At 43.0% G+C, this 8,676-nt stretch overlaps 1 long non-coding RNA gene across 1 annotated transcript; it reads left to right on the top strand.

Moving 5' to 3' along the window:
- The first annotated feature begins 344 nt into the window (after positions 1-344).
- On the top strand, positions 345-4,713 carry LOC142921689 (uncharacterized). The gene is made up of 2 exons (XR_012939619.1): positions 345-409; positions 1,513-4,713. It is a non-coding gene; the product is annotated as an uncharacterized LOC142921689 (long non-coding RNA).
- Positions 4,714-8,676: the final 3,963 nt, after the last annotated feature.

Raw genomic sequence — 8,676 nt, forward strand, 5'->3', positions numbered from 1 at the left:
AGCTGCCGTGTGCGCGCTTGCACTGAAATCCGAGGTGAGAAATTCTCATCGTTGTGGTGGTGGTCGTTGTGGTGGTGGTGGTTGTTGTTGTTGTTGTTTACCAAGGTAGAGCCTCTCTCTCGTAGGGATGTCAGTTGAGTAGCAGCGAGCATGGGAATCGATGTCCAGGTTGGAACTTTACAACGCGGGGCCTAGCCACGCGTGGCCTTGCCTCCTGCCCTCGCCTGATTGCGTTAACTTTAATTATCTCGCTTAAGTTTAATTTGTCTTCACCCGGCTCGCCACTTAGTAACTTTGTTTTATTGTCAATATTCACGCAGTTTTTATTTTCTTTTGTTACCAGACCAAGCCCGCTTGAGCTGCTATACCGCTCTTGTTATCAGAAGCGACCTGCCCACAACAACACAAGGTGAGGCTTTGTCAACGTGTGTGAATGTTTTGACTTAAAACTTTGGTGACTGCAGGAATTAATATTCTTGGTTCTTTCGGTAAAGTCACGTAGATAGAAAATTAAATGAAAATAACAATAAAATAAAAAATTGAAAATAAAGCAAAAAACCCACGAGGTTTCGATCGCAACACAAGTGGTCTTTATCTTATTGAATTTAATCTGTTATTTTTATTTTCTATCTACGTGACTTTACTGAAAGAACCAACAATACGTGCGTCAATGTATCTATCGGTCAAAGACGCTAAGCGCGTGCTGCTGTTGACTCTGAATGTGTGGAGGGGAACACCTTCACCACGGGGAAAGAGAGAGACAGAGACACGGATAGCCTCGGCTATGTTGATTGATCCTCGATTCATTACTTGGTGGAGTGAGGAAGAATTAATGCTGAGCAGATGAAGGTGGCCAGGCATGGTGCTGGTCACACCACCACCTGTTTACTCATGGCAGTGTGTGACAGTGTCAAGTTTGTGTTTGTAGTATAGTCTATTAACTCTATTGCACACGGAGGTTATATCAAAACAATAGTTTATTTTTTTTTCCCCTGGAACTCTTTATACGAATGGAAACAGGAAGTTAACACAGCACACACATGCAGCTGAAGTCGGAACTGTTCATCCCCAGCATTCAAGGACATCTGAGCCTGGATTCACACCTCTAAGTTGCGATTGAACGTTAATTTCTGCATAACACAAATAGTATTGTTTTCAACACCCTTTGCTATGTCAGCTGAATTTAGCTTTCATAAATATTCCTTTTGTAGTCAGACAGCCAAAATTGTGTGCTTAGAGTTTTGGGTTAACATTCATCTTGAAGATATGAAGGCTTCCAGGCATATTAATGACATTTTCCCTCTCATTGTGTGCCATAACAGCCCGTGGAGAGAAACCCTTCAGGTGCACTCTGTGCGGGAAGGCGTTTGCACGTTCATCAAATCTGATGAATTTGGGAAACTTTTTCACTACATCATAAATATATTAATAAGTATAGACGTGTAAGTCACATGTGCATTCCTCTGTACCTGACGTGTAGATGGTGTGGATATTATTTTTTTCTGTCTGCAGCTGACGCTTCCTCTGCAGAATTGTTCTGATGGAGCAAAGGCAGTCAGCACACCTCGGTACGACAAGTCAACAATGTGACCAGCGTGCATACATCACGGACCGGACTGGAAATCTGACACGGCACCAGAGAAGTCACACAGGAGAGAAACCCTTCAAATGTACTGTGTGTAACAAGGCATTTGCATGGACATCCGTTTTTCAGAACCATCAGAGAACACACACGGGAGAGAAACCCTTCAGGTGCACGATGTGCGGGATGGCGTTTACACAGTCATATAATCTTGTAATACACCAGAGAACACACAAGGGAGAGAAACCCTTCAAGTGCAGTGTTTGTGGGAAGACATTTTCAGGTTCATTTGTTCTTAAAACACACCAGAGAACACACACGGGAGAGAAACCCTTCAAGTGCACTGTGTGTGGGAAGGCGTTTGCACATCATCTGCTCTTAAAACACACCAGAGAACACACACGGGAGAGAAACCCTTCAAGTGCAGTGTTTGTGGGAAGACATTTTCAGGTTCATTTGCTCTTAAAACACACCAGAGAACACACACGGGAGAGAAACCCTTCAAGTGCAGTGTTTGTGGGATGGCATTTTCATGGTCATCTGCTCTTAAAAAACACCAGAGAACACACACGGGAGAGAAACCCTTCAGGTGCACTGTGTGCGGGATCGCGTTTGCACAGTCACCACATCTTCAAGTACACCAGAGAACACACACGGGAGAGAAACCCTTCAAGTGCAGTGTGTGCATGAAGGCATTTGCACAGTCATCTGCTCTTGTAACACACCAGAGAACACACACGGGAGAGAAACCCTTCAAGTGCAGTGTTTGTGGGAAGGCATTTTCACGGTCATCTGCTCTTAAAAACACCAGAGAACACACACGGGAGAGAAACCATTCAGGTGCACTCTGTGCGGGAAGGCGTTTGCACATTCATCAAATCTTCAAGTACACCAGAGAACACACACGGGAGCGAAACCCTTCAAGTGTACTCTGTGCGGGAAGCCGTTTGCAGATTCATCAAATCTTCAAGTACACCAGAGAACACACACGGGAGAGAAACCCTTCAGGTGCACTCTGTGCAGGAAGGCGTTTGCACAGAAACTACATCTTCAAGTACACCAGAAAACACAAAAGCATCAGAAGATCCACAAGGAGTGGAGTCTGAAATCAGCTTGTGAAAGTCAAAGTGCCGCAATGAACCCATCCCTCATGAAACAAGAACCGGACGAAAATCCCAGCTTGGGCACTTTTAAAGGTATCAAGGTGAAATATGAAGAGGTGATGGTGAAATGTGAAGAAGTGATGGTGAAGAGTGAAGAAGTGAAGGTAAAATGTGAAGATGAAGATTCAACTCCAAAATGGGACCTTCACATCGTGAAGCAGGAGGAGAATTCTGACTGTGAGGCAGAGTGAGGCAACTCTCAGCAGTTTGTGGAAGTGGAGGTGTGGGTGGACTTGCTCCTAGACAATACAAAGTCAAGTGGAGACCCGGTAGATGTGTAAGCCAAAGACGATGTCGCTACAATAGATGCACCTTTGTCACAGGCCTTTAATGACTAGAATGTGAAGTTGAACACTCAATTCCTAGGTTCAACCTGCAGAGTAAGAGCGAGCGGCCAGTCTTTGTGGACCTGTGGGTTGGGGAGATCTCTGACCAGGAGCGAGAGCCAAGAAGCCTCCAAGCATTCACTATGTTATCATAATTGCATTTACTCGGTGCTTGTTTAATCGCCTCGGCAACTCGGAGTTTTGTATCTTGTCTGAAACACTCGAAGAGCATCCCCAAGTAGCAGCTGCCCCTGTGTTGCACAGGGTGGTGGCCCTGCACCGGCCTGCATTTATTTTGTTTTCCGCCTGAGGATGACCGCTTGTGTTACGATCGAAACGTCGTGATATATTATTATTTTTTCTACCTACGTGACTTTACTGAAAGAATCAAAGAGTATGTGAACAAGAGGCTGTCAGTAGGGGGCGATGATTGATGTTTCATCTCAGTTGTGTAATTTGTCGCTGTTTAGAATTCGCCAGCATGCAATGGCCTACTCGTTTTGAATGACAATAGTATGTTTTACATCCACTGTTAAGCAGACGGTGCATATTTTTTAAAATAGCTTTTTAATCAGATGTTATCTGATGCAGTAGATTTCACTGCAGTAATTAAATATTGTTAAAATTCCTGTCAATAATTTAGAATGAACATCTTCTTTGGTTCTTTCGGTAAAGTCACCACGTAGAATGAGAATAAAATAATAAATTAATAAAAAAATATAACAATCAAATTCTCACGACGTTTCGGCCACAACACAAGTGGCCTTCAGGTGAAAGGAACAAACCTGTCGGGACGACAGAGCTTCAATGAACGTTGTTAAGATTCGTAGCGTATTTTAAGCTGGTTTAGAGAAGTGAGGCACCTTGACAAAGGGGTTTACATATAAAACAGGAGAATTTAGCATTGAAATAGCTGAGTGATTAGCTTGTGACTGGTCATAGAAATAGACTGGTCATATAAATTGCTTTATTGTGTTGTTTTATTAATTTATTAATTTATTCTCATTCTACGTGACTTAAGATGAATCCTTGCAGTCACGGAAGCTTTAAATCGAAATTTAGAATGAACACTTGTCTGATTTTGTGTGTACATGCATCACTTTATTTTTTATAAGGGTCAAACATTGAATAAGTGATGTTAGGACAAAGTGTGTGTGTGTTTTGGAAGTAACCTGTACAGAGAACTCAGGTGAGACCCGTTGTTCTTGTGATACAGGTCAAACGGTATTTTTGTGTTTCAGGAAGCATCTGGAGCAACTCATTGTCTTTGACGTAGGAAGCACACTCGGATCATTCATCAGTTACAAGACATACCACCTTAAAGTTACACGTAGAGGAAATACATTCTCTACAACACGAATTATAATTTTGTCTTACGTGTTGACGTAGATTTTGTCGAACTCAGACTAGAAATGCTCCTTGCTGATTAACGTCTGGATGTTCACAACCATGGCTTCAAGCAAGCCCCACTGCTGTTGAGACATTGTCCACCAAAACCGGTCCACAGTTGGCTTGCACTGAAGCAATGCAGTAATTATGGACTCGCACGAAGGCCGTGGGATTTATATTTCGAGTTAAACATTCCTTTGTTTCGTGGAGAGACCGATTAAATTAAAGACGTCTTGTCTGCTGATCTTGTTCATATCTGTGTACATCGATATCCCACATTGCTTGCACGTACACACCACACGCAATTAAATCAATAAGAATAAGAATGACTTCCGGGCATTGCGAAGATCGAGGAATCTCTTTCAATGGAGCGAGTTCAGTGTGTTCGATTCAACATCTCTCTGTCCCTGTCCGTCTGTGTCATCTGTTTGCCTCTGTGTTTCTCTCTGCCTGTGTCTCTCTGTCGTCTCTGTGTTCCTCTTGTCTATGTCTGTCCGCCTGTCTTGTCTGTGCCTCTCTAGCAGCGTCTATCCAACCGTATTCAACGACTGTCAGTAGCAACACGCGCCCGGGCAACTTCCACGGCCCGTGACTCAAACTTGTTTATCTGTAACTTTCGCACCATACCTAGCCAACCGTGATAATCTATGGGTCTCTGTGTGAGTCTGTGAGTCTCTGTGTGAGTCTGTGTGTGTGTGTCTGTGAGTCTCTGTATGTGTATCTGTGTGAGTCTCTGTGTGTGTATCTGTGTGTGTGTATCTGTGTGAGTCTCTGTGTGTGTGTATCTGTGTGTGTGTATCTGTGTGAGTCTCTGTGTGTGTATCTGTGTGTGTATCTGTGTGAGTCTCTGTGTGTGTATCTGTATGAGTCTGTGTGTGTATCTGTGTGAGTCTCTGTGTGTGTATCTGGAACTTATTTCGCACCGTACATAACCGAACCTGCCCAGGAGGAGCGGCTGGTATCATAAGTCGCTTGCCTTATTGCCTCAGCAACTCGGTGTTTCGTATCGAACCTCATCTCAAACAATGGAAGGGCGCCCCCTAGTGGCAGCTGCCCCTGTGTGGCACAAGGTGGCCCTACACCTCCCCCTGGCGTTAAACGCCAGGGGGAGGTGTACCTCGGTAGTGACGTCATGTCACCAAGGTATTCACCCCTCCCCCGTCCACCGCGCTCTTGAGCGTGACGTCACCTCCGCTTGTGTCACTGCCGATATTGTTACAGTGGCAATCCTCGATTTAAAGCTTTCGTGACCGCAGTAATTCATATTCTTAGTTTTTTCGGTAAAGTCACGTTGAAGGGAAACAACAAAATAATAAAATATATAAAACAATAAAAAATTCTCACGACGTTTCCACCATAACTCAAACGGTCGTCTTCAGGTGTGTTGGTTTGCATAAATTTATTTTTAAACGGCACATTTATTTATCTAAAAAAAAACGTTAGCGCCACGCGCAGCGATTTCGCAGTTTATTTAGGACTAGTCCATCTATATTCTGAAAAGAGGAGGGGGGAGACGAAATTTTATAATGTATGCTGTCTGAAAGCCACTGTAAGCGTGAACAATCAATTAAGACCTGAAATGGTTTATCAAATCTTTCCAATGATTGCTCAGATAGAATCCATCTTCTCGGTTGAAATTGTCTCTGTGCTTGTATATGTGGATAGCCTCATGAACAAATCTCTCATGGAAGCCAGATGGCTTACAAAGAACCTCTGTCTTGGAAAAGTCAATGGCATGTGAGCCTACTGAATTAGAACAATGATCTGCCACGGCCGAGGTGTTGGTCCTACCGTGTTTAAGGTCTGCTTTGTGTTCACGAATGCGATCCGAGACATGGCGTTTGGTTTCTCCAATGTAACTACTACCACAGAGGCAACTTCGTTTGTAGACACCAGGGTATTGTATGTCCGGAATCACATCTTTTACAGATGGAACCAGATCACGGATTTTATGTAATGTGTTGAAACGGACCTGGATCTTGTGTTTATTCAAGATTTTGGAGATCTTTTTTGTGATCCCCGCAATGTAGGGTAAAGTGATGGTTTTGAAAGGCTCCTCAAGAGGGTTCTTCTTTATGGTTTGAGTGATAGCTTTGCGGATTGTATAGTCGGAGTAACCATTAGCCCTAAGAGCTTGGTGTACGTGCTTGAGTTCACTGCTTATGTGTTCCTGGTCGGATATGCATTGGGCTCTATGATACAGAGTCTTGATGAGAGAATTCTTCTGTGATGGATGGTGGTGGGAATCCGGTTTCAGATAAGCATCCGTATGGGTAGCTTTCCTGTAGACAGAGTAGCTCATTGAACCATCAGGTCTCTTTTTAATTAGGACATCCAAAAAAGGTATCTTGCCATCTATTTCGACTTCCATGGTAAATCTGATGGCTGGGTGTATGGAATTGATGTGGTCGAAGAATTGGTCTAGAGCAGGCCGGCCATGTGGCCAGATGACAAAAGTGTCATCCACGTACCTCTTCCATAAGGTTGGGCGCAGAGTGGCAGTCTGGATGGCGTCAGTCTCAAATTTCTCCATGAAAATGTTAGCTATAACTGGAGAAAGGGGGGAGCCCATTGGGGTGCCCTCAGTTTGTTTGTAGAAAGTTCCATTCCAAGTGAAGTATGTATTGGTTAAACAGTGTCTCACCAGGGGGGGTACCTCAGTGTTTAGTCCTTGATGAACCAAGTCTTCAATGATTGCAATGGTGTCAGGTACAGGTACCTTGGTGAATAAGGAAACTACATCAAAACTGACAAGCAGGTCGTCTGGGGACAGGGAAATACCCTTGATTGTCGATACCAGGTGAGTAAAATTTTTGTACCGCAGAGGTGGTCTTTCCAGTGAAAGGACGCAGGATTTCAGACAAAAAACGAGCTAGTTTGTAGGTGGGGGAGCCGATAGTAGAGACTATGGGACGAAGGGGTGTATCTACTTTATGTATTTTTGGTAAGCCGTATAATCGTGGTGGCCTGGCAGCAGAAGGTTTCAACGAAAACTGTTTAGATTGATCAATTAATGTGGTTGAATCAGAAATTATTTTGTTGGTTTGTGTGACGAGGCTGTTGGTGGGATCTCTTTTTATTTTTGTATAACTACCATCGTCGAGTAATTATTTAATTTTGTTGTTGTATTCTATTTTATCCATGATGACAGTAGCATTGCCTTTGTCAGCTGAGAGGACTACAATATCATTCCTCTTTTTAAATTTATATAATTCAAAACGCTCATATTTGCTGAGGTTGCTAGCTGGCATCTTAGCGTTTTTGAGGGTTGCAGCGATTTCAGATCTTGCTACGTCTGCAGCGATGTGACCCAGGCCCCTGAGAGCAACGTCTACTTGGGCAATTATATCATTAACTGGTATGTGTTTAGGTGTGACTGCAAAGTTTAGACCTTTAGCTAAAACGGATTTCAGACCATCGGAAATAGAACTGTTACTGCGATTAATTACGACTTTATTAACGTCTAACTTTTTGGTGTGTGGGTCCGGTCTTTTGTTGAAGAGGAGGTTAAATTTGGAAATCAGGTTTTCCTTACATTTGGTCGACATAGTAGCAGCTGAAGAGGCAGTCATATTGTCTACATGTTCCCAATCCGATGTGGACATTGTTGCCGTCAATGATAAGTGTGATTTGTAGAGTGACTTGTCTAACTGATCTAGTTTGGTGCGTATAAGTCTGATTTTTTCTGAGATAAGAGCTAAGCTAGTTTTGAAAAGAATTCGTTTCACATTAGAAGAAGTTACAGCAGCAGAGGTCAGTGTAAATGCGATTGGTATTACCCCAGAGTCGCAGCATCTCTTCAGGAAGGTGAGAGACTCGATCAGCTGAGCTTTCTTATCCCGGAGTTTGTTGAAGGATCTTAAAGTTATGTGAAAACCCTCCCCGTAGAGGCGATTAAATTTTGATTTAAAGCTTTCGTGACTGCAGTAATTCATATTCTTAGTTTTTTCGGTAAAGTCACGTTGAAGGGAAACAACAAAATAATAAAATATATATAAAACAATAAAAAATTCTCACGACGTTTCGACCATAACTCAAACGGTCGTCTTCAGGTGTGTTGGTTTGCATACATTTATTTTTAAATGGCACATTTATTTATCTAAAAAAAAACGTTAGCGCCACGCGCAGCGATTTGGCAATTTATTTAGGACTAGTCCATCTATATTCTGAAAAGAGGGGGGAGACGAAATTTTATAATGTATGCTGTCTGAAAGCC

This window comes from Petromyzon marinus, unplaced genomic scaffold, assembly GCF_048934315.1.
Source record: "Petromyzon marinus isolate PM22_M1 ecotype Great Lakes invasive population unplaced genomic scaffold, UKy_Petmar_22M1.pri1.0 PM_G_Scaffold_84, whole genome shotgun sequence".
In the NCBI taxonomy this organism is placed as follows: Eukaryota; Metazoa; Chordata; class Hyperoartia; order Petromyzontiformes; family Petromyzontidae; genus Petromyzon; species Petromyzon marinus.